General features: G+C 47.3%; 1 non-coding gene across 1 annotated transcript; it reads left to right on the top strand.

Moving 5' to 3' along the window:
* The first annotated feature begins 24,962 nt into the window (after positions 1–24,962).
* Positions 24,963–25,035, top strand: trnaf-aaa (transfer RNA phenylalanine (anticodon AAA)). The gene has a single exon. It is a non-coding gene; the product is annotated as a tRNA-Phe (tRNA).
* The last annotated feature ends 226 nt before the right edge of the window (positions 25,036–25,261 follow it).

Here is a 25,261-nt window from a genome sequence, read left to right as displayed (position 1 = left end):
CAGGAAGACAGTGATGGTTGACTCTCCACGGTAAGACAGGAGACAGTGATGGTTGACTTTCCACGGTAAGACAGGAAGACAGTGATGGTTGACTCTCCACAGTAAGACAGGAGACAGTGATGGTTGACTCTCCACAGGAAGACAGGAGACAGTGATGGTTGACTCTCCACAGTAAGACAGGAAGACAGTGATGGTTGACTCTCCACAGTAAGACAGGAAACAGTGATGGTTGACTCTCCACAGTAAGACAGGAGACAGTGATGGTTGACTCTCCACAGTAAGACAGGAGACAGTGATGGTTGACTCTCCACAGTAAGACAGGAGACAGTGTGATGGTTGACTCTCCACAGTAAGACAGGAAGACAGTGATGGTTGACTCTCCACAGTAAGACAGGAGACAGTGTGATGGTTGACTCTCCACGGTAAGACAGGAGACTGTGTGATGGTTGACTCTCCACGGTAAGACAAGAAGACAGTGATGGTTGACTCTCCACGGTAAGACAGGAAGACAGTGATGGTTGACTCTCCACAGTAAGACAGGAAGACAGTGATGGTTGACTCTCCACAGTAAGACAGGAGACAGTGTGATGGTTGACTCTCCACAGTAAGACAGGAGACAGTGTGATGGTTGACTCTCCACAGTAAGACAGGAGACTGAGTGATGGTTGACTCTCCACAGTGAGACAGGAAGACAGTGATGGTTGACTCTCCACAGTAAGACAGGAGACAGTGATGGTTGACTCTCCACAGTGAGACAGGAAGACAGTGATGGTTGACTCTCCACGGTAAGACAGGACACTGAGTGATGGTTGACTCTCCACAGTAAGACAAGAAGACAGTGATGGTTGACTCTCCACGGTAAGACAGGAAGACAGTGATGGTTTACTCTCCACAGTAAGACAGGAGACAGTGTGATGGTTGACTCTCCACAGTAAGACAGGAGACAGTGATGGTTGACTCTCCACGGTAAGACAGGAGAGTTTGTTGTGCTATGGGATGCTTTGCTTCCTTCCTCAGAGGTACATTTCCCACAGTGTTACTCCCAAAAGCAGGTCTGTTGTTTTATTTCTCAGTAGAATGTTCCGTTGAGCGCTGTTCCCCTCGGCTACACATGAATGAGCTCAGGGAGAAAGCAGAGAGGAGAGGGGCCCAGTGCAGCAGATGAGATGTGTTTTGTTTACCTGTCTTGTTTACCTGGTTCAGTCCAGGGATGTGGTGTTGTTTACTTGGGTGAGTACAGACATGTGTTGTTGTTTATCTGGGTCAGTCCAGGGATGTGTTGTTGTTTATCTAGTTCAGTCCAAGGATGTGTTGTTGTTTACCTGGGTCAGTCCAGGGATGTGTTGTTGTTTACCTGGGTCAGTCCAGGGATGTGTTGTTGTTTACCTGGGTCAGTCCAGGGATGTGGTGTTGTTTACCTGGGTCAGTCCAGGGATGTGTTGTTGTTTACCTGGGTCAGTCCAGGGATGTGTTGTTGTTTACCTGGGTCAGTCCAGGGATGTGTTGTTGTTTACCTGGGTCAGTCCAGGGATATGTTGTTGTTTATCTGGTTCAGACCAAGGATGTATTGTTGTTTACCTGGGTTAGTACAGGGATATGTTGTTGTTTACCTGGGTCAGTTCAGGGATGTGTTGTTGTTTACCTGGGTCAGTCCAGGGATGTGTTGTTGTTTACCTGGGTCAGTACAGGGATATGTTGTTGTTTACCTGGGTCAGTTCAGGGATGTGTTGTTGTTTACCTGGGTCAGTTCAGGGATGTATTGTTGTTTACCTGGGTTAGTACAGGGATATGTTGTTGTTTACCTGGGTCAGTTCAGGGATGTGTTGTTGTTTACCTGCATTATGGCTCTAGATGTTTTATTTATTTGAAGTTGTAAAGAACCTCAAGGTGTTTTAATCCTCAGCCGGCTCCTCGTCCTCTGTTGTAAAGGACTAGTTATCACCAAGGTGTTGTAATCCTCAGCCAGCTCCTCGTCCTCTGTTGTAAAGGACTAGTTATCACCAAGGTGTTGTAATCCTCAGCCAGCTCCTCGTCCTCTGTTGTAAAGGACTAGTTATCACCAAGGTGTTGTAATCCTCAGCCAGCTCCTCGTCCTCTGTTGTAAAGGACTAGTTATCACCAAGGTGTTGTAATCCTCAGCCAGCTCCTCGTCCTCTGCTGTAAAGGACTAGTTATCACCAAGGTGTTGTAATCCTCAGCCAGCTCCTCGTCCTCTGTTGTAAAGGACTAGTTATCACCAAGGTGTTTTAATCCTCAGCCGGCTCCTCGTCCTCTGTTGTAAAGGACTAGTTATCACCAAGGTGTTGTAATCCTCAGCCAGCTCCTCGTCCTCTGTTGTAAAGGACTAGTTATCACCAAGGTGTTGTAATCCTCAGCCAGCTCCTCGTCCTCTGTTGTAAAGGACTAGTTATCACCAAGGTGTTGTAATCCTCAGCCAGCTCCTCGTCCTCTGTTGTAAAGGACTAGTTATCACCAAGGTGTTGTAATCCTCAGCCAGCTCCTCGTCCTCTGTTGTAAAGGACTAGTTAACACCAAGGTGGAGGAGAGGAGAGGAGAGGAGAGGAGAGGAGAGGAGAGGAGAGGAGAGGAGAGGAGAGGAGAGGAGAGGACAGGTGAAAGCAGGTCCCTGAGAGAGGAGAGGAGAGGAGAGGAGAGGAGAGGAGAGGAGAGGAGAGGAGAGGAGAAAAGAGGAGAGGAGAAACCAGGGGACTGATAGAAGAGAGAAGAGGAGAAAGCAGAGGGCTGAGAGGAAAGGGAGAAGGAGAGTGTGGGAGCAGCCATTTTAGCTGTATATATTTTCCTCCCTGTGTAAATCTGCTGAAAGCTACCATCGACTTTGCTCACATGGAACGCAGACTTCAGACTTAATCATCCTCATTATAAAGATCAATATCCACCAAACCAAGCAAATATAGCTAATTGGGAATGTTTACAAATACTTACAACTTTTTAAACAAATCTGGATATGAACGTCGATTCAGAATGGCATTCAGAGAATCAGTCAGAACATAAATTCTAACAGTTGGTTCCAGCTGCTTAATAATCCTTAGACACGGTTGAATCAACATCATTCTGACAAACACAAAACCACAACCGAAATATTGATCCGATAGTGTTTTCCTTCCTTTCATATTGGCTGTAATTCTGTCTGGACTCGTTGATGAGGAGGTTGGCTCTGTCTGGCCTCGTTGATGAGGAGGCTGTCTCTGTCTGGCCTCGTTGATGAGGAGGTTGGCTCTGTCTGGCCTCGTTGATGAGGAGGCTGTCTCTGTCTGGACTCGTTGATGAGGAGGTTGGCTCTGTCTGGCCTCGTTGATGAGGAGGCTGTCTCTGTCTGGCCTCGTTGATGAGGAGGTTGGCTCTGTCTGGCCTCGTTGATGAGGAGGTTGGCTCTGTCTGGCCTCGTTGATGAGGAGGCTGTCTCTGTCTGGACTCGTTGATGAGGAGGTTGGCTCTGTCTGGCCTCGTTGATGAGGAGGCTGTCTCTGTCTGGCCTCGTTGATGAGGAGGTTGGCTCTGTCTGGCCTCGTTGATGAGGAGGTTGGCTCTGTCTGGCCTCGTTGATGAGGAGGCTGTCTCTGTCTGGACTCGTTGATGAGGAGGTTGGCTCTGTCTGGCCTCGTTGATGAGGAGGCTGTAATTCTGTCTGGCCATGTTGATGAGGAGGCTGTCTCTGTCTGGCCTTGTTGATGAGGAGACTGCCTCTGTCTGGCCTCGTTGATGAGGAGGCTGTCTCTGTCTGGCCTCGTTGATGAGGAGGCTGTCTCTGTCTGGCCTCGTTGATGAGGAGGCTGTCTCTGTCTGGCCTCGTTGATGAGGAGGCTGTAATTCTGTCTGGCCATGTTGATGAGGAGGCTGTCTCTGTCTGGCCTTGTTGATGAGGAGACTGCCTCTGTCTGGCCTCGTTGATGAGGAGGCTGTCTCTGTCTGGCCTCGTTGATGAGGAGGCTGTAATTCTGTCTGGCCATGTTGATGAGGAGGCTGTCTCTGTCTGCCCTCGTTGATGAGGAGACTGCCTCTGTCTGGCCTCGTTGATGAGGAGGCTGTCTCTGTCTGGCCTCGTTGATGAGGAGGCTGTAATTCTGTCTGGCCATGTTCATGAGGAGGCTGGCTCTGTCTGGCCTCGTTGATGAGGAGGCTGGCTCTGTCTGGCCTCGTTGATGAGGCGGCTGTAATTCTGTCTGGCCATGTTGATGAGGAGGCTGGCTCTGTCTGGCCTCGTTGATGAGGAGGCTGGCTCTGTCTGGCCTCGTTGATGAGGAGACTGTCTCTGTCTGGCCTCGTTGATGAGGAGGCTGTAATTCTGTCTGGCCATGTTGATGAGGAGGCTGGCTCTGTCTGGCCTCGTTGATGAGGAGGCTGGCTCTGTCTGGCCTCGTTGATGAGGCGGCTGTAATTCTGTCTGGCCATGTTGATGAGGAGGCTGGCTCTGTCTGGCCTCGTTGATGAGGAGGCTGGCTCTGTCTGGACTCGTTGATGAGGAGGCTGTCTCTGTCTGGCTTCGTTGATGAGGCGGCTGTAATTCTGTCTGGCCATGTTGATGAGGAGACTGTCTCTGTCTGGCCTCGTTGATGAGGAGGCTGGCTCTGTCTGGCCTTGTTGATGAGGAGGCTGGCTCTGTCTGGCCTTGTTGATGAGGAGGCTTCCTCTGTCAGGCCAGTAAGGAGAGGGAAGTAACTCTGAGAGTGTAGTTTATATCAGGCCAGTAAGGAGAGGGAAGTAACTCTGAGAGTGTAGTTTATATCAGGCCAGTAAGGAGAGGGAAGTAACTCTGAGAGTGTAGTTTATATCAGGCCATGTGGAGGAGAGGGAAGTAACTCTGAGAGTGTAGTTTATATCAGGCCATGTGGAGGAGAGGGAAGTAACTCTGAGAGTGTAGTTTATATCAGGCCATGTGGAGGAGAGGGAAGTAACTCTGAGAGTGTAGTTTATATCAGGCCAGTAAGGAGCGTGAAGTAACTCTGAGAGTGTAGTTTATATCAGGCCAGTAAGGAGAGGGAAGTAACTCTGAGAGTGTAGTTTATATCAGGCCATGTGGAGGAGAGGGAAGTAACTCTGAGAGTGTAGTTATATCAGGCCAGTGAGGAGAGGGAAGTAACTCTGAGAGTGTAGTTTATATCAGGCAGTAAGGAGAGGGAAGTAACTAGAGAGTGTAGTTTATATCAGGCCAGTAGGAGAGGGAAGTAAACTCTGAGAGTGTAGTTATATCAGGCAGCAAGGAGAGGGAAGTAACTAGAGAGTGTAGTTTATATCAGGCCATGTGGAGGAGAGGGAAGTAACTCTGAGAGTGTAGTTTATATCAGGCCAGTAAGGAGAGGGAAGTATCTCTGAGAGTGTAGTTTATATCAGGCCAGCAAGGAGAGGGAAGTAACTAGAGAGTGTAGTTTATATCAGGCCAGTAAGGAGAGGGAAGTAACTCTGAGTGTGTAGTTTATATCAGGCCAGTAAGGAGCGTGAAGTAACTCTGAGAGTGTAGTTTATATCAGGCCAGTAAGGAGAGGGAAGTAACTCTGAGAGTGTAGTTTATATCAGGCCATGTGGAGGAGAGGAAGTAACTCTGAGAGTGTAGTTTATATCAGGCCAGTGAGGAGAGGGAAGTAACTCTGAGAGTGTAGTTATATCAGGCCAGTAAGGAGAGGGAAGTAACTAGAGAGTGTAGTTTATATCAGGCCAGTAAGGAGAGGGAAGTAAACTCTGAGAGTGTAGTTTATATCAGGCCAGCAAGGAGAGGGAAGTAACTAGAGAGTGTAGTTTATATCAGGCCATGTGGAGGAGAGGGAAGTAACTCTGAGAGTGTAGTTTATATCAGGCCAGTAAGGAGAGGGAAGTATCTCTGAGAGTGTAGTTTATATCAGGCCAGTAAGGAGAGGGAAGTAACTCTGAGAGTGTAGTTTATATCAGGCCAGTAAGGAGAGGGAAGTAACTCTGAGAGTGTAGTTTATATCAGGCCAGTAAGGAGAGGGAAGTAACTCTGAGAGTGTAGTTTATATCAGGCCATGTGGTGGAGAGGGAAGTAACTCTGAGAGTGTAGTTTATATCAGGCCAGCAAGGAGAGGGAAGTAACTCTGAGAGTGTAGTTTATATCAGGCCAGTAAGGAGAGGGAAGTAACTCTGAGAGTGTAGTTTATATCAGGCCAGTAAGGAGAGGGAAGTAACTCTAAGAGTGTAGTTTATATCAGGCCAGTGAGGAGAGGGAAGTAACTCTGAGAGTGTAGTTTATATCAGGCCAGTAAGGAGAGGGAAGTAACTCTGAGAGTGTAGTTTATATCAGGCCATGTGGAGGAGAGGGAAGTAACTCTGAGAGTGTAGTTTATATCAGGCCAGTAAGGAGAGGGAAGTAACTCTGAGAGTGTAGTTTATATCAGGCCATGTGGAGGAGAGGGAAGTAACTCTGAGAGTGTAGTTTATATCAGGCCATGTGGAGGAGAGGGAAGTAACTCTGAGAGTGTAGTTTATATCAGGCCAGTAAGGAGAGGGAAGTAACTCTGAGAGTGTAGTTTATATCAGGCCAGTAAGGAGAGGGAAGTAACTCTGAGAGTGTAGTTTATATCAGGCCATGTGGAGGAGAGGGAAGTAACTCTGAGAGTGTAGTTTATATCAGGCCAGTGAGGAGAGGGAAGTAACTCTGAGAGTGTAGTTTATATCAGGCCAGTAAGGAGAGGGAAGTAACTCTGAGAGTGTAGTTTATATCAGGCCATGTGGTGGAGAGGGAAGTAAACTCTGAGAGTGTAGTTTATATCGGGCCAGTGAGAAGAGGGAAGTAACTCTGAGAGTGTAGTTTATATCAGGCCAGTAAGGAGAGGGAAGTAACTCTGAGAGTGTAGTTTATATCAGGCCAGTAAGGAGAGGGAAGTAACTCTGAGAGTGTAGTTTATATCAGGCCAGTAAGGAGAGGGAAGTAACTCTGAGAGTGTAGTTTATATCAGGCCAGAAAGGAGAGGGAAGTAACTCTGAGAGTGTAGTTTATATCAGGCCAGTAAGGAGAGGGAAGTAACTCTGAGAGTGTAGTTTATGTCAGGCCAGTAAGGAGAGGGAAGTAACTAGAGAGTGTAGTTTATATCAGGCCAGTAAGGAGAGGGAAGTAACTAGAGAGTGTAGTTTATATCAGGCCAGTAAGGAGAGGGAAGTAAACTCTGAGAGTGTAGTTTATATCAGGCCATGTGGAGGAGAGGGAAGTAACTCTGAGAGTGTAGTTTATATCAGGCCAGTAAGGAGAGGGAAGTAACTCTGAGAGTGTAGTTTATATCAGGCCAGTAAGGAGAGGGAAGTAACTCTGAGAGTGTAGTTTATATCAGGCCAGTAAGGAGAGGGAAGTAACTCTGAGAGTGTAGTTTATATCAGGCCATGTGGAGGAGAGGGAAGTAACTCTGAGAGTGTAGTTTATATCAGGCCATGTGGTGGAGAGGGAAGTAAACTCTGAGAGTGTAGTTTATATCGGGCCAGTGAGGAGAGGGAAGTAACTCTGAGAGTGTAGTTTATATCAGGCCAGTAAGGAGAGGGAAGTAACTCTGAGAGTGTAGTTTATATCAGGCCAGTAAGGAGAGGGAAGTAACTCTGAGAGTGTAGTTTATATCAGGCCAGTAAGGAGAGGGAAGTAACTCTGAGAGTGTAGTTTATATCAGGCCAGTAAGGAGAGGGAAGTAACTCTGAGAGTGTAGTTTATATCAGGCCAGAAAGGAGAGGGAAGTAACTCTGAGAGTGTAGTTTATATCAGGCCATGTGGAGGAGAGGGAAGTAACTCTGAGAGTGTAGTTTATATCAGGCCAGTGAGGAGAGGGAAGTAACTCTGAGAGTGTAGTTTATATCAGGCCAGTAAGGAGAGGGAAGTAACTAGAGAGTGTAGTTTATATCAGGCCAGTAAGGAGAGGGAAGTAAACTCTGAGAGTGTAGTTTATATCAGGCCAGCAAGGAGAGGGAAGTAACTAGAGAGTGTAGTTTATATCAGGCCATGTGGAGGAGAGGGAAGTAACTCTGAGAGTGTAGTTTATATCAGGCCAGTAAGGAGAGGGAAGTATCTCTGAGAGTGTAGTTTATATCAGGCCAGCAAGGAGAGGGAAGTAACTAGAGAGTGTAGTTTATATCAGGCCAGTAAGGAGAGGGAAGTAACTCTGAGTGTGTAGTTTATATCAGGCCAGTAAGGAGCGTGAAGTAACTCTGAGAGTGTAGTTTATATCAGGCCAGTAAGGAGAGGGAAGTAACTCTGAGAGTGTAGTTTATATCAGGCCATGTGGAGGAGAGGGAAGTAACTCTGAGAGTGTAGTTTATATCAGGCCAGTGAGGAGAGGGAAGTAACTCTGAGAGTGTAGTTTATATCAGGCCAGTAAGGAGAGGGAAGTAACTAGAGAGTGTAGTTTATATCAGGCCAGTAAGGAGAGGGAAGTAAACTCTGAGAGTGTAGTTTATATCAGGCCAGCAAGGAGAGGGAAGTAACTAGAGAGTGTAGTTTATATCAGGCCATGTGGAGGAGAGGGAAGTAACTCTGAGAGTGTAGTTTATATCAGGCCAGTAAGGAGAGGGAAGTATCTCTGAGAGTGTAGTTTATATCAGGCCAGTAAGGAGAGGGAAGTAACTCTGAGAGTGTAGTTTATATCAGGCCAGTAAGGAGAGGGAAGTAACTCTGAGAGTGTAGTTTATATCAGGCCAGTAAGGAGAGGGAAGTAACTCTGAGAGTGTAGTTTATATCAGGCCATGTGGTGGAGAGGGAAGTAACTCTGAGAGTGTAGTTTATATCAGGCCAGCAAGGAGAGGGAAGTAACTCTGAGAGTGTAGTTTATATCAGGCCATGTGGAGGAGAGGGAAGTAACTCTGAGAGTGTAGTTTATATCAGGCCATGTGGAGGAGAGGGAAGTAACTCTGAGAGTGTAGTTTATATCAGGCCAGTAAGTAGAGGGAAGTAACTCTGAGTGTGTAGTTTATATCAGGCCAGTAAGGAGCGTGAAGTAACTCTGAGAGTGTAGTTTATATCAGGCCAGTAAGGAGAGGGAAGTAACTCTGAGAGTGTAGTTTATATCAGGCCATGTGGAGGAGAGGGAAGTAACTCTGAGAGTGTAGTTTATATCAGGCCAGTGAGGAGAGGGAAGTAACTCTGAGAGTATAGTTTATATCAGGCCAGTAAGGAGAGGGAAGTAACTAGAGAGTGTAGTTTATATCAGGCCAGTAAGGAGAGGGAAGTAAACTCTGAGAGTGTAGTTTATATCAGGCCAGCAAGGAGAGGGAAGTAACTAGAGAGTGTAGTTTATATCAGGCCATGTGGAGGAGAGGGAAGTAACTCTGAGAGTGTAGTTTATATCAGGCCAGTAAGGAGAGGGGAAGTATCTCTGAGAGTGTAGTTTATATCAGGCCAGTAAGGAGAGGGAAGTAACTCTGAGAGTGTAGTTTATATCAGGCCAGTAAGGAGAGGGAAGTAACTCTGAGAGTGTAGTTTATATCAGGCCAGTAAGGAGAGGGAAGTAACTCTGAGAGTGTAGTTTATATCAGGCCATGTGGTGGAGAGGGAAGTAACTCTGAGAGTGTAGTTTATATCAGGCCAGCAAGGAGAGGGAAGTAACTCTGAGAGTGTAGTTTATATCAGGCCAGTAAGGAGAGGGAAGTAACTCTGAGAGTGTAGTTTATATCAGGCCAGTAAGGAGAGGGAAGTAACTCTGAGAGTGTAGTTTATATCAGGCCAGTGAGGAGAGGGAAGTAACTCTGAGAGTGTAGTTTATATCAGGCCAGTAAGGAGAGGGAAGTAACTCTGAGAGTGTAGTTTATATCAGGCCATGTGGAGGAGAGGGAAGTAACTCTGAGAGTGTAGTTTATATCAGGCCAGTAAGGAGAGGGAAGTAACTCTGAGAGTGTAGTTTATATCAGGCCATGTGGAGGAGAGGGAAGTAACTCTGAGAGTGTAGTTTATATCAGGCCATGTGGAGGAGAGGGAAGTAACTCTGAGAGTGTAGTTTATATCAGGCCAGTAAGGAGAGGGAAGTAACTCTGAGAGTGTAGTTTATATCAGGCCAGTAAGGAGAGGGAAGTAACTCTGAGAGTGTAGTTTATATCAGGCCATGTGGAGGAGGGGGAAGTAACTCTGAGAGTGTAGTTTATATCAGGCCAGTGAGGAGAGGGAAGTAACTCTGAGAGTGTAGTTTATATCAGGCCAGTAAGGAGAGGGAAGTAACTCTGAGAGTGTAGTTTATATCAGGCCATGTGGTGGAGAGGGAAGTAAACTCTGAGAGTGTAGTTTATATCGGGCCAGTGAGGAGAGGGAAGTAACTCTGAGAGTGTAGTTTATATCAGGCCAGTAAGGAGAGGGAAGTAACTCTGAGAGTGTAGTTTATATCAGGCCAGTAAGGAGAGGGAAGTAACTCTGAGAGTGTAGTTTATATCAGGCCAGTAAGGAGAGGGAAGTAACTCTGAGAGTGTAGTTTATATCAGGCCAGAAAGGAGAGGGAAGTAACTCTGAGAGTGTAGTTTATATCAGGCCAGTAAGGAGAGGGAAGTAACTCTGAGAGTGTAGTTTATGTCAGGCCAGTAAGGAGAGGGAAGTAACTAGAGAGTGTAGTTTATATCAGGCCAGTAAGGAGAGGGAAGTAACTAGAGAGTGTAGTTTATATCAGGCCAGTAAGGAGAGGGAAGTAAACTCTGAGAGTGTAGTTTATATCAGGCCATGTGGAGGAGAGGGAAGTAACTCTGAGAGTGTAGTTTATATCAGGCCAGTAAGGAGAGGGAAGTAACTCTGAGAGTGTAGTTTATATCAGGCCAGTAAGGAGAGGGACGTAACTCTGAGAGTGAGTTTATATCAGGCAGTAAGGAGCGGGAAAGTAACTCTGAGAGTGTAGTTTATATCAGGCCATGTGGAGGAGCGGGACAGGTAACTCTGAGAGTGTAGTTTATATCAGGCCATGTGGTTGGAGAGGGAAGTAAACTCTGAGAGTGTAGTTTATATCGGGCCAGTGAGGAGAGGGAAGTAAACTCTGAGAGTGTAGTTTATATCGGGCCAGTAAGGAGAGGGAAGTAACTCTGAGAGTGTAGTTTATATCAGGCCAGTAAGGAGATGGAAAGTAACTCTGAGAGTGTGAGTTTATATCAGGCCAGTAGGAGGAGCGGGAAGTAACTCTGAGAGTGTAGTTTATATCAGGCCAGTAAGGAGAGGGAAGTAACCTCTGAGAGTGTAGTTTATATCAGGCCAGAAAGGACGAGGGAAGTAACTCTGAGAGTGTAGTTATATCCGGCCAGTAAGGAGAGGGAAGTAACTCTGAGAGTGTAGTTTTAGTCAGGCCAGTAAGGAGAGGGAAGTAACTAGAGAGTGTAGTTTATATCAGGCCAGTAAGGAGAGGGAAGTAACTAGAGAGTGTAGTTTATATCAGGCCAGTAAGGAGAGGGAAGTAAACTCTGAGAGTGTAGTTTATATCAGGCCATGTGGAGGAGAGGGAAGTAACTCTGAGAGTGTAGTTTATATCAGGCCAGTAAGGAGAGGGAAGTAACTCTGAGAGTGTAGTTTATATCAGGCCAGTAAGGAGAGGGAAGTAACTCTGAGAGTGTAGTTTATATCAGGCCAGTAAGGAGAGGGAAGTAACTCTGAGAGTGTAGTTTATATCAGGCCATGTGGAGGAGAGGGAAGTAACTCTGAGAGTGTAGTTTATATCAGGCCAGGGTGACAGCTTAAGCACATGTATTGCTTTGGGTAGATGGGTTATGACTGACATCAGGATGACTGACTGAACTAGCTAGATGGGTTATGACTGACATCAGGATGACTGACTGAACTAGCTAGATGGGCAGGACTCATCAGGATGACTGACTGAACTAGCTAGATGTGTAGGACTCATCAGGATGACTGACTGAACTAGCTAGATGGGTAGGACTCATCAGGATGACTGACTGAACTAGCTAGATGGGCAGGACTCATCAGGATGACTGACTGAACTGACTGAACTAGCTAGATGGGCAGGACTCATCAGGATGACTGACTGAACTAGCTAGATGGGTAGGACTCATCAGGATGACTGACTGAACTGACTGAACTAGCTAGATGGGTAGGACTCATCAGGATGACTGACTGAACTGACTGAACTAGCTAGATGGGTAGGACTCATCAGGATGACTGACTGAACTAGCTAGATGGGTAGGACTCATCAGGATGACTGACTGAACTGACTGAACCAAATCCGTTCCACCCCACTCAACTCTCGCTGCGCAACACGTCATAAATATGTATAGTCTCTCCTCATTCAACTCGCAGTAGTTGATATAGTTTCCACGGTAACGTGTATTTGCATAACATGATGAAATGTTGAAACTAAGTTGCGAGCTACTTTCATAGCAAAGTCATGTAGAATGAGTGTCTTGTGAAACACATTCCAGACAATGGCTCTTACTGTCTTGCCATACCTGATTTGACTGAGAAATATCAGCTAGATAGGCTAGCCAGCTGCAGCTATCACCAAGCTATGCTACGCTAGCTAGCTGCAGCTATCACCAAGCTATGCTACACTAGCTAGCTGCAGCTATCACCAAGCTATGCTACACTAGCCAGCTGCAGCTATCACCAAGCTATGCTACGCTAGCCAGCTGCAGCTATCACCAAGCTATGCTACGCTAGCCAGCTGCAGCTGCAGCTACGCTATGCTACGCTATGCTACGCTAGCTAGCTGCAGCTATCACCAAGCTATGCTACGCTAGCTAGCTGCAGCTATCACCAAGCTATGCTACGCTAGCTAGCTGCAGCTATCACCAAGCTATGCTACGCTAGCTAGCTGCAGCTATCACCAAGCTATGCTACGCTAGCCAGCTGCAGCTATCACCAAGCTATGCTACGCTAGCTAGCTGCAGCTATCACCAAGCTATGCTACGCTAGCCAGCTGTCAGCTTGGCTCAACACAACACAGAACTGAACTGTCCTTCTCTCCGTAGCAACGCTAGCTTAGCTTACCTGCTCTGTCCTCAACTACTGCACTTCACTGTTGTGATTGAATGGCAAAGACACACCCAAAAAAAACTCCCACATCAAACAACAGCCCCATGACAACTCTGGTTTCCCTTCAGTCACGGACGCTAGCAATTCTTAATGAGTGTTGATGAAAAAAAACAGGCCAAATAGGGGAAGTGTTGTGTTGTGAAGAGTATAGAGTAGAGCAGAGTCTGAGTGTCAGGGAGCAGAGGAGTAGGAGGAGTAGGGGGAGTAGGAGGAGAAGTAGGGGGAGCAGGGGAGTAGGGGGAGTAGAGGAGAAGTAGGGGGAGCAGGTAGGTAGGGGGAGTAGGGGGAGTAGGGAGTAGGGGAGTAGGGGAGTAGGGGGAGTAGGGGAGTAGGGGGAGAGTAGGGAGTAGGGGGAGTAGGGGGAGTAGGAGGAGCAGGTGGAGTAGGGGGAGTAGGGGGAGTAGGAGGAGCAGGGGGAGTAGGGGGAGTAGGAGGAGGAGGGGAGCAGGGGGAGTAAGGGGAGTAGGAGGAGCAGGGGAGTAGGAGGAGTAGGGGGAGTAGGGGGAGTAGGGGGGGTAGGGGAGTAGGGGGAGGAGGAGGAGGAGGGGAGCAGGGTGAGTAGGGGGAGTAGGAGGAGTAGGAGGAGTAGGAGGAGCAGGGGGAGTAGGGGGAGTAAGGGGAGTAGAGGGGCAGGGGAGTAGGGGAGTAGGAGGAGTAGGGGGAGCAGGCGGAGTAGTGGAGTCAGGGGGAGTAGGGTGAGAAGGGGAGTAGGGGGAGTAGGAGGAGTAGGGGAGTAGGAGGAGTAGGGGGGGAGTAGGAGGAGTAGGGGGAGTAGGGGAGTAGAGGAGTAGGGAGAGTTGTAGAGGGTGTAGGGGGAGTAGGGGGGAGTAGGGTGAGAAGGGAGTAGGGGGAGTAGGAGGAGTAGGGGGAGTAGGGGGTGTAGGGGGAGTAGGGGAGTAGGGGGAGTAGGGGAGTAGGGGGAGTAGGGGAGTAGGGGAGTAGGAGGAGTAGGGGGAGTAGGGGAGTAGGGGAGTAGGGGAGTAGGGGGAGTAGGGGAGTAGGGGAGTAGGGGGAGTAGTAGGGGGAGTAGGGGGAGTAGGGGAGAAGGGGAGTAGGAGGAGTAGGGGGAGTAGGAGGAGTAGGGGGAGTAGGGGGGGGGGGGTAGGGGAGTAGGGGGAGGAGGAGGAGGAGGGGGAGCAGGGTGAGTAGGGGGAGTAGGAGGAGTAGGAGGAGTAGGAGGAGCAGGGGGAGTAGGGGGAGTAAGGGGAGTAGAGGGGCAGGGGAGTAGGGGAGTAGGAGGAGTAGGGGGAGCAGGCGGAGTAGTGGAGTCAGGGGGAGTAGGGTGAGAAGGGGAGTAGGGGGAGTAGGAGGAGTAGGGGAGTAGGAGGAGTAGGGGGAGTAGGAGGAGTAGGGGGGAGTAGGGGAGTAGAGGAGTAGGGAGAGTTGTAGAGGGTGTAGGGGGAGTAGGGGGAGTAGGTGAGAAGGGGAGTAGGGGGAGTAGGAGGAGTAGGGGGAGTAGGGGGTGTAGGGGGAGTAGGGGAGTAGGGGGAGTAGGGGAGTAGGGGGAGTAGGGGAGTAGGAGGAGTAGGGGGAGTAGGGGAGTAGGGGAAGTAGGGGAGTAGGGGGAGTAGGGAGTAGGGAGTAGGGGGAGTAGTAGGGGGAGTAGGGGGAGTAGGGGGAGAAGGGGAGTAGGAGGAGTAGGGGGAGTAGGAGGAGTAGGGGGAGTAGGAGGAGTAGGGGGAGTAGGGGAGTAGGGAGAGTTGTAGAGGGTGTAGGGGGAGTAGGGGGAGTAGGGTGAGAAGGGGAGTAGGGGGAGTAGGAGGAGTAGGGGGAGTAGGGGGTGTAGGGGGAGTAGGGGAGTAGGGGGAGTAGGGGGTGTAGGGGGAGTAGGGGAGTAGGGGGAGTAGGGGAGTAGGGAGAGTAGGGGAGTAGGGGAGTAGGGGGAGTAGGGGAGTAGGGGGAGTAGGAGGAGTAGGAGGAGTAGGGGGAGTAGGGGAGTAGGGGGAGTAGGGGAGTAGGGGAGTAGGGGGAGTAGTAGGGGGAGTAGGGGGAGAAGGGGAGTAGGGGGAGTAGGAGGAGTAGGGGGAGTAGGGGAGTAGGAGGAGTAGGGGGAGTAGGAGGAGTAGGGGGAGTAGGAGGAGTAGGGGGAGTAGGGAAGTAGGGGGAGTAGGGAGAGTTGTAGAGGGTGTAGGGGGAGTAGGGGGAGTAGGGTGAGAAGGGGAGTAGGGGGAGTAGGAGGAGTAGGGGGAGTAGGGGGTGTAGGGGGAGTAGGGGAGTAGGGGGAGTAGGGGAGTAGGGGAGGTAGTAGGGGGAGTAGGGGAGTAGGGGGAGTAGGGGAGTAGGGGGAGTAGGAGGAGTAGGGGGAGTAGGGGAGTAGGGGAGTAGGGGGAGTAGTAAGGGAGTAGGGGGAGTAGGGGAGAAGGTGCGCAAAGGGGGAGTAGGGGAGTAGGAGGAGTAGGGGGTAGGGGGAGTAGGGGAGTAGGAGGAGTAGGGGGAGTAGGAGGAGTAGGGGGAGTAGGAGGAGTAGGGGGAGTAGGGGAGTAGGGGAGTAGGGAGAGTTGTAGAGGGTGTAGGGGGAGTAGGGGGAGTAGGGTGAGAAGGGGAGTAGGGGGAGTAGGAGGAGTAGGGGGAGTAGGGGGTGTAGGGGGAGTAGGGGAGTAGGGGGAGTAGGGGAGTAGGGGGAGTAGGGGAGTAGGGGAGTAGGGGAGGTAGTAGGGGGAGTAGGGGAGTAGGGGGAGTAGGGGAGTAGGGGGAGTAGGAGGAGTAGGGGGAGTAGGGGAGTAGGGGAGTAGGGGAGTAGGGGGAGTAGTAAGGGGAGTAGGGGGAGTAGGGGGAGAAGGTGCGCAAAGGGGGGTCAAGGGGAAACAGGGGGGTCAGAGAGAGTAGGAGGAGTAGGGGGGTCAGGGAGAGAAGGAGGAGCAGGGGGGTCAGGGTGAGAAGGAGGAGCAGGGGGTTCAAGGAGAGTAGGAGGAGCAGGAGGGTCAGGGAGCGAAGGAGGAGCAGGGGGGTCAGGGAGAGTAGGAGGAGCAGGGTGGTCAGGGAGAGTATGAGGAGTAGGGGGGTCAGGGAGGGAAGGAGGAGTAGGGGGGTCAGGGTGAGAAGGAGGAGCAGGGGGTTCAAGGAGAGTAGGAGGAGCAGGAGGGTCAGGGAGCGAAGGAGGAGCAGGGGGGTCAGGGAGAGTAGGAGGAGCAGGGGGGTCAGGGAGAGTATGAGGAGTAGGGGGGTCAGGGAGAAAAGGAGGAGCAGGGGGGTCAGGGAGAGAAGGAGGAGCAGGGGGTTAGGGAGAGTAGGAGGAGCAGGGGGTCAGCGAGAGAAGGAGGAGCAGGGGGTCAGGGAGAGAAGGAGGAGCAGGGGGTCAGGGAGAGAAGAAGGAGCAGGGGGTCAGGGAGAGAAGGAGGAGCAGGGGGGTCAGGGAGGAAAGGAGGAGCAGGGGGTCAGGGAGAGTAGGACGAGCAGGGGGGTCAGGGAGAGAAGGAGGAGCAGGGGGGTCAGGGAGAGAAGGAGGAGCAGGGGGTCAGGGAGAGAAGGAGGAGCAGGGGCTATACCTCCGGAACCTTTTCCACACACAGCATTAAGATGAGTAAACCATTGTTTGGCTTTAGACTACATTACCCTGCTAGTCCCTGGCGGCGTACACACGGCAGCGCTCGTCCGGTGTTGTTCACAGGGCCTTTTAAAACAGCCTCAGAACAGCAGAGGAGTTGGTGAGGAGAGAAGCTCTGTCGTCTGAATGCTACCCTTCTTCCTGGTTAATTCCCTCTCATGGTGTCCGTAGCTTGGCAACTAGTCTAGGTTTTATTTAAGAGGTAGAATTTATTTTATTTTTTTCATTGTTCATTACAGTAGAATACAACAGAAACGAAGCCAATCCGAGTAGCATACAAGACACCAGTATTATTTGTGTGTTTTTTTTCTAAGTGCACAAGGGACAGTGAGTTTTCCGAGGAAGGAGGAGGAGAGAGAGCGTTCCACTCTAAAATACATGCCCGTTTCATCTTCCTAGAAAGCCTTGGAGAGACGGCGGTGAAGGATTGTGTCGAGTTCACGCATCGCTGCCAATTAGTTGTCCTGCCCTTTTTTTGGGGGGGTTTTGTAGTCTCTCAGCAAATTCAGGAACAGCTGCTCGGACGAGAGACTCGTGGTGTTTTCACGCTACGATGCTACTGCTCACTAGAGCTGGCACATTGCTCTGACTTTATGGATTAAAGTCCAAATCAAACATTACTCAACCTCTGCTTCTAGGTGCCTGGGTATTTGTCTGAAAGAGAGAGACAGAGAGAGAGAGAGAGAGAGAGAGAGGGAGAGAGAGAGAGAGAGAGAGAGAGAGAGAGAGAGAGAGAGAGAGAAGATGGAGAGACGAAGGATCCGGGCATGAGAGGAGAGAGGAGAGAAGAGGGGAGAGAGAGAGAGAGAAGAGAGAGAGGAGAGAGAGAGAGAGATGAGAGACAGACAGACAGAGAGAGAGAGAGAGAGAGAGAGGGGGAGAGAGGTTGATAGAGAGAGAGAGAGACAGAGAGAGAGAGAGAGAGAGAGACAGAGAGAGAGAGAGAGAGAGAGAGAGAGAGAGGGAGAGAGAGAGAGAGAGAGACAGAGAGAGCGAGAGAGAGCGAGAGAGAGCGAGAGAGGGAGAACACCACTTCACAGTAAAGCACATGTGATTATTGTCAAGGAAAACAACGAGCATCATTATTCTAAAAACAGCTCTACTCCAGGGAACACTATTGTGGTAGTCATTTAAAATCACATCTTGTGGACAAATTGAGAAGAGAAATTGCCATTTATTTCCCCTCTATGATGGTCTGTTTGTCTCTAGGTCTCATTCCAAGTCTGAATATACGTACCAAATGGCACCCTATTCCCTATATAGTGCACTACTTTCTACCAGAACCCTATGGGCCCTGGCACCCTATTCCCTATATAGTGCACTACTTTCTACCAGAACCCTATGGGCCCTGGCACCCTATTCCCTATATAGTGCACTACTTTCTACCAGAACCCTATGGGCCCTGGCACCCTATTCCCTATATAGTGCACTACTTTAGACCAGAGTCCATAGGGAATAGTTTGCCATTTGGGAAGCAGTACCTGTAGACTATTACAGGAGGTTGGTTCTGTCATATATATATCTAGGATATCTACCTAGAGTTTCAGAACCAAGGTTGGTCTGTCATATATATATCTAGGATATCTACCTAGAGTCTCAGAACCAAGGTTTGGGTCTGTCATATATATATCTAGGATATCTACCTAGAGTCTCAGAACCAAGGTTGGTCTGTCATATATATATCTAGGATATCTACCTAGAGTCTCAGAACCAAGGTTGGTTCTGTCAGATATATATCTAGGATATCTACCTACAGTCTCAGGACCAAGGTTTGGGTCTGTCATATATATATCTAGGATATCTACCTAGAGTCTCAGAACCAAGGTTTGGGTCTGTCATATATATATCTATTATATCTACCTACAGTCTCAGAACCAAGGTTGGTTCTGTCATATATATATCTAGGATATCTACCTAGAGTCTCAGAACCAAGGTTGGGTCTGTCATATATATATCTAGGATATCTACCTACAGTCTCAGCACCAAGGTTGATTCTGTCATATATATATCTAGGATATCTACCTAGAGTCTCAGAACCAAGGTTGGGTCTGTCATATATATATCTATGATATCTACCTACAGTCTCAGAACCAAGGTTGGTTCTGTCATATATATATCTAGGATATCTACCTACAGTCTCAGAACCAAGGTTGGTTCTGTCATATATATATCTAGGATATCTACCTACAGTCTCAGAACCAAGGTTGGTTCTGTCATATATATATCTAGGATATCTACCTAGAGGCTCAGAACCAATGTTTGGGTCTGTCATATATATATCTAGGATATCTACCTACAGTCTCAGAACCAAGGTTGGTTCTGTCATATATATATCTAGGATATCTACCTAGAGGCTCAGAACCAATGTTTGGGTCTGTCATATATATATCTAGGATATCTACCTACAGTCTCAGAACCAAGGTTGGTTCTGTCATATATACATCTAGGACAGTAATTCCCAAACTTTTATAGTCCCGTACCCCTTCAAACATTCAACCTCCAGCTGTACCCCCTCAAGCACCAGGGTCAGTGCACTCTCAAATGTTGTTTTTCTGCCATCATTGCAAACCTGCCACACACACACTATATGATACATGTATTAAACATAAGAATGAGTGAGTTTTTGTCACAACCCGTCTCGTGGGAAGTGGCAAAGAGCTCTTATAGGACCACAAATAATAATATAACAATAATCAATAATTTTACTCTTTATTTAACCATTTTACATATAAAACGTTATTTGTTCATCGGAAATGGTGAATATCTCACCACAGGTTAATGAGAAGGGTGTGTTTGAAAGGACGCGCATAACTCTGCAATGTCGGGTTGTATTGGAGAGAGTCTCATTCTTAAATCATTGTAAAAAGCGTTACGTGGTCGCTGCGCATATCATTACATAATGCAGAAAATACACGAGAGTTCAGGGGCCTTTTGCTTTAACAAAGTGAACCCGTTTCCACGGTAGTGTCCAAAACATCTTTCAAGCTGTTCCCTTGGCAGGAAGAGCCTCCCGGTGGATGATGCAGTGGACCCAAGTGGCATTGGGAGCAACTGCTTGCAGGCGTGTTACCACTCCACTATGTCTCCCGGTCATGGCTTTTACACCATCAGTACAGAAACCAACACATCTCGACCACCAAAGTCCATTTGACGTCACAAAGCTGTCCAGTACTTTAAAAATGATCCTTTCCTGTTGTCCTGGTTTCCAGTGGTTTGCAGAAGAGGATGTCTTCCTTAATTGACCCCCCCCATTAACGTAATGGACATATACCAGGAGCTGTGCCAGGCCCGCCACGTATGTTGACTCATCCATATACCAGGAGCTGTGCCAGGCCTGTTAACTCATCCATATACCAGGAGCTGTACCAGGCCCGCCACGTCTGTTGACTCATCCATATACCAGGAGCTGTACCAGGCCCGCCACGTCTGTTGACTCATCCATATACCAGGAGCTGTGCCAGGCCTGTTAACTCATCCATATACCAGGAGCTGTGCCAGTCCCGCCACGTCTGTTGACTCATCCAGCTGTAACGCATATAATTCACAGGCTTGTATGCGAAGCAGTAATTGTTTCAAAACATCTCCTGCCATGTCACTGATGCGTCATGAAACAGTGTTGTTTGATGAAGGCATTTTCTGTATAGTTGTTTTTGGCCTTTTCCCCCAGCATTGTTCCAGCCGTATCCGCGGCAGCAGGAAGAATTAAATCCTCCACAATAGTATGGGTCTTGCCTGTCCTCGCCACTCGGTAGCTCACCATATAAGACGCTTCTAGACCCTTCTTATTAATGGTATCTGTTGCTTTTATACACGTCTTACTACCCGAATGTCGTCTTTATTCTCGTTCCAAGAACTCCCAAGGCTTGTTAAAAACAATTGTCATGTTTCGTTTCGAAATGTCTGCGCAACAGTGAAGGTTTCCCGCGAGAGAGTAACGTTAATGTGATTGGATTTTAATTGTTTGACGAGGCTTCCTGTATTTGACATTGTGTTGTTATTTCTCTGAACACTAGATGGTTTAATTGTATTTTTTGGGCTGTGAAACGAGGCGACTCAGGCAAGGAAAAGAAACTCACCCAAATGTACAGCCCCGTTGGAAAATCTAAATTTAATGTTTGAAAATGTGAAGAAATGTAAAAATAATAATAAAATATATATATTTTTTGATGTGAATCACATTTTAATTTGGCGTACCCCCCGACGGCATTGCGCGTACCCTGGGTGTACCCCAGTTTGAGAATACCTGTCATGGCTTTCAAAAGGAGTAGAGGACCAAGGTGCAGCGTGGGGGTAGTTCCACATTTTTATTTAATCTGTGAAACTTTGCAATACATCAAATAACTGAATAGACAAAACAACAAACCGTGACGCAGAGGAGAAACAAACACTGCTCAAAAATAATCTCCCACCAAAACCCAGGAAGAAAAACCCCTACTTAAGTATGATCTCCAATTAGAGACAACGAGGACCAGCTACCTCTAATTGGAGATCATCCCAAACAAACCAACATAGAAATACAAAAACTAGAACCTAAGAACATAGAAATAGAAACCATAGAAAAACACAAAACACCCCCTGTCACGTCCTGACCTACTCTACCATAGAAAATAACATCTCACTATGGTCAGGACGTGACAATACCTGCTCCAGGGCAACGGTGTCTAGTTGGAATTTGTATTCGTGATCCTGGCAACTGGACCTTTTTTGGAACACAATGATTTTTGTCTAACTGAGATTTACTGTCAGGGCCCAGGTCTGTCAGGGCCCAGGTCTGTCAGGGCCCAGGTCTGTCAGGGCCCAGGTCTGTGCAGAAGATCTAGGTCATGCTGTAGGACCTCCTTGGATGGGGACAGAAGTACCAGATTATCAGCAAACAGTAGACATTTGACTTCAGACTCTAGTAGGGTGAGGCTGGGTGCATCTCTCTCTCTCCATATCTCTCTCTCTCTCTCTCTCTCTCTCTCTCTCTCCATATCTCTCTCTTTCTCTCTCTCTCTCTCTCCATCTCTCTCTGTCTCTCTCTCTCTTTCCATATCTCTCTCTCTCTCTCTCTTTCTCAAAACATAGAAATACAAAACATAGAAATACAAACCATAGAATGCCCCCCCACCTATCACACCCCGACCTAACTGAACAGAGAAAACACAGCTCTCCTATGTCAGAGCGTGACATCGACACTGTAAACGGAGGTTCTCAGAACACACTGTAACCGGGTCACGAAGGACCAGTTTTGACCTGTGAGGTCGCCACGGGGACAGCGGGGGTTGCCGTGACAACGTGCCGATACTCCTACAGGCGGAAATCCACCGGTAATGTGTTAGACTGAAAAACAAGGATCCAGGAACCTCATAGTCTATCTGATGTCATTAGCTGTATTAATGTTGTGTTCTGAGCCAGGGACCTCATAGTCTATCTGATGACATTAGTTGTATTAAGCCCTAATAGCTTTTTATTGTATTGTTTTAATGATTTGAATGTCATATTTGATAAATCACTGTAATGAGTTCCGGTTTGGAACTGACAGAATCTTACGGAGGAGTTCTTCTGTTCCATGATTCCATCTGCCTCCCGCTGTGTTCTATCAATGACTTTCCTGTTCCGTCGTTGTTTCCATTGATCTTCATTTAATTAGATATAGTAAAACGCTATAATGCGTGTGCGATGTAAGTGATCTTCAAGGCTCTGCATGTCACGTGTATCAAACCAGAGAGGAGAGAAAACTCAGAGGATATTGGAATACACTTTAAATGGTACAGTATGTACACTGAGTGGACAAAACATTAGGAACACGGGCACCTTCCTAATATAGAGTTCCTCTCCCTTTGCCCCCGGAACAGCCTCAGTTCGTTGGGACATGGACTCTACAAGGTGTCGAAAACATTCCACAGGGATGCTGGTCCATGTTGACACCAATGCTTCCCACAGATGTGTCATGTTGGCTCGATGTCCTATTGTATTGTTTTTTTGTTTTGTTTAAGGGCTAGATCAGATTTAATACTGGAGATAGATTGTAGCTTCTGTCAATATAATTGTTTTCAACATTTCCAATCCTCCATATTTTTTTGGGGGGGGTAAATATACAGTACTGGTCAAAAGTTTGGACACACCAACACATTCAAGGGTTTTTCTTTATTTTTACTATTTTCTATATTGTAAAATCATAGTGAAGACATCCAAATTATGAAATAACACATATGGAATCATGTAGTAACCAAAAAAATGTTCAACAAATCAAAATATATTTTCAGATTTTCGATTCTTCAAAGTAGCAAACCGTTTGCATTGATGACAGCTATGCACACTCTTGGCATTCTCTCATCCAGCTTCATTAGGTAGTCAGCTGGAATGCTTTTCCAAAAGTCTTAAAGGAGTTCCCACATATGCTGAGCACTTGTTGGCTGCAGAATGCTGTGGTAGCCATGCTGGTTAAATGTGCCTTGAATTCTAAATAAATCACAGACAATGTCACCAGCAAAGCACCCCCACACCATCACACCCCTTCCTCCATGCTTCACAGTGGGAACCACACATGCGGAGATAATCCGTTCACCTACTCTGCATCTGACAAAGACACGGCGATTGGAACCAAAAATCTCAAATTTGGACTCATGAAACCAAAGGACAGATTTCCACCGGTCTAATGTCCATTGCTCGTGTTTCTTGGCAGAATCAAGTCTCTTCTTCTTATTGGTGTCCTTTAGTAGTGGTTTCTTTGCAGCAGTCTGACCATGAAGGTCTGATTCACGGAGTCTCCTCTGAACAGTTGATGTTGCGATGTGTCTGTTACTTGAACTCTGGAGCAATTTATTTGGGCTGCAATCTGAGGTGCAGTTAATTGCCAATTTCTGAGGCTGGTAACTCTAATGATCTTATCCTCTGCAGTAGAGGAAACTCTGGGTCTTCCTTTCCTGTGGCGGTCCTCATGGGAGCCAGTTTCATCATAGTGCTTGATGGTTTTTGCGACAGCACTTGAAGAAACTTTCAAAGTTTTAGAAATGTTCCGTATTGACTGACCTTCATGTCTTAAAGTAATGATGGACTGTCATTTCTCTTTGCTTATTTGAGCTGTTCTTGCCATAATATGGACTTGGTCTTTTACCAAATAGGGTTATCTTCTGTATACCATCCCTACCTTGTCACAACACAACTGATTGGCTCAAACACATTAAGAAGGAAATAAATTTCACAAATTAACTTTTAACAAGGCACACCTCTTAATTGAAATGCATTCCAGGTGACTACCTCATGAAGCTGGTTGAGAGAATGCCAACAGTGTGCAAAGCTGTCATCAACGCAAACGGTGGCTACTTTGAAGAATATAAAATGTTAAATATATTTTAAGTTTAATGCTCTTTTGGTTACTACATGATTCCATATGTGTTATTTCATAGTTTTAGTGTCTTCACTATTATCCTACAATGTAGAAAACAGTAAAAAAAATTAAGAAAAACTCTTGAAGGTTTGTCCAAACTTTTGACTGGTAGTGTATATTTAAAAAATCCTGCTTATCTTAATTTCCATAATTAACAAATAACATTTGGAATAATGTAGGCAGTTCATGCAAAGGATTGTTACCATTAACCAGGACTGTTACCACTAACCAGGACTGTTACCTTTAACCAGGATTGTTACCTCTAACCAGGACTGTTACCTTTAACCAGGATTGTTACCTCTAACCAGGACTGTTACCTTTAACCAGGAGTGTTACCTCTAACCTCTAACCAGGATTGTTACCTCTAACCAGGACTGTTACCTTTAACCAGGATTGTTACCTCTAACCAGGACTGTTACCTTTAACCAGGATAGTTACCTCTAACCTCTAACAAGGATTGTTACCTTTAACCAGGATTGTTTCCTCTAACCAGGATTGTTACCTCTAACCAGGATTGTTACCTTTAACCAGGACTGTTACCTCTAACCAGGACTGTTACCTCTAAACTAACCAGGATTGTTACCTCTAAACTAACCAGGATTGTTACCTCTAACCAGGATTGTTACCTCTAACCAGGACTGTTACCTCTAACCAGGATTGTTACCTTTATTATTTTAGCGAACAATTATTGTGCTTCATCCTATATTGTCCCAGGATGTCCTTTGGGTGGTGAACCATTCTTGATACACACAGGAAACTGTTGAGAGTGAAAAACCCAGCAGCTTTGCGGTTCTTGACTCAAACCGGTGCTTCTGGCACCTTCTACCATCCCCCCGTTCAAAGGCACTTAAATATTTTGTTTTGCCCGTTCACCCTCTGAATGGCACACACACACAGCCCATGTCTCAATTGTCTCAAGGCTTAAAAATCCTTCTTTAACCACCCGTCTCCTCCCCTTCATCTACACTGATTGAAGTGGATTTAACAAGTGACGTCAATAAAGGGATCATAGCTTGGATTCACCTGGTTAGTCTGTGTCATGGAAAAAGCTGGTGTTCCTAATGTTTTGTCCGCTCGGTGTTTAGTAGTAGCTAGCCGAAATAGATCAGTTGGGAGAGCGTTAGACTAAAGCTCTAAAGGTCCCTGGTTCGATCCCGGGTTTCGGCATTAGATGTTGTCCCTTCTTGCCTTCCCTGTAGCTCAGTTGGTAGAGCATGGTGTTTGCAACACCAGGGTTGTGGGTTCGATTGTATGAAATGTATGCATTCACTACTGTAAGTCGCTCTGGATAAGAGCGTCTGCTAAATGACTAAAATGTAAAATGTAAATGTAGTTGTATCAATAAAGGGATCATAGCTTTCACCTGGATTCACCTGGTCAGTCTGTCATGGAA

The sequence above is a fragment of the Salmo trutta genome, unplaced genomic scaffold, assembly GCF_901001165.1.
Source record: "Salmo trutta unplaced genomic scaffold, fSalTru1.1, whole genome shotgun sequence".
Taxonomy (NCBI): domain Eukaryota; kingdom Metazoa; phylum Chordata; class Actinopteri; order Salmoniformes; family Salmonidae; genus Salmo; species Salmo trutta.
This window is presented reverse-complemented; position numbering and strand designations above follow the sequence as displayed.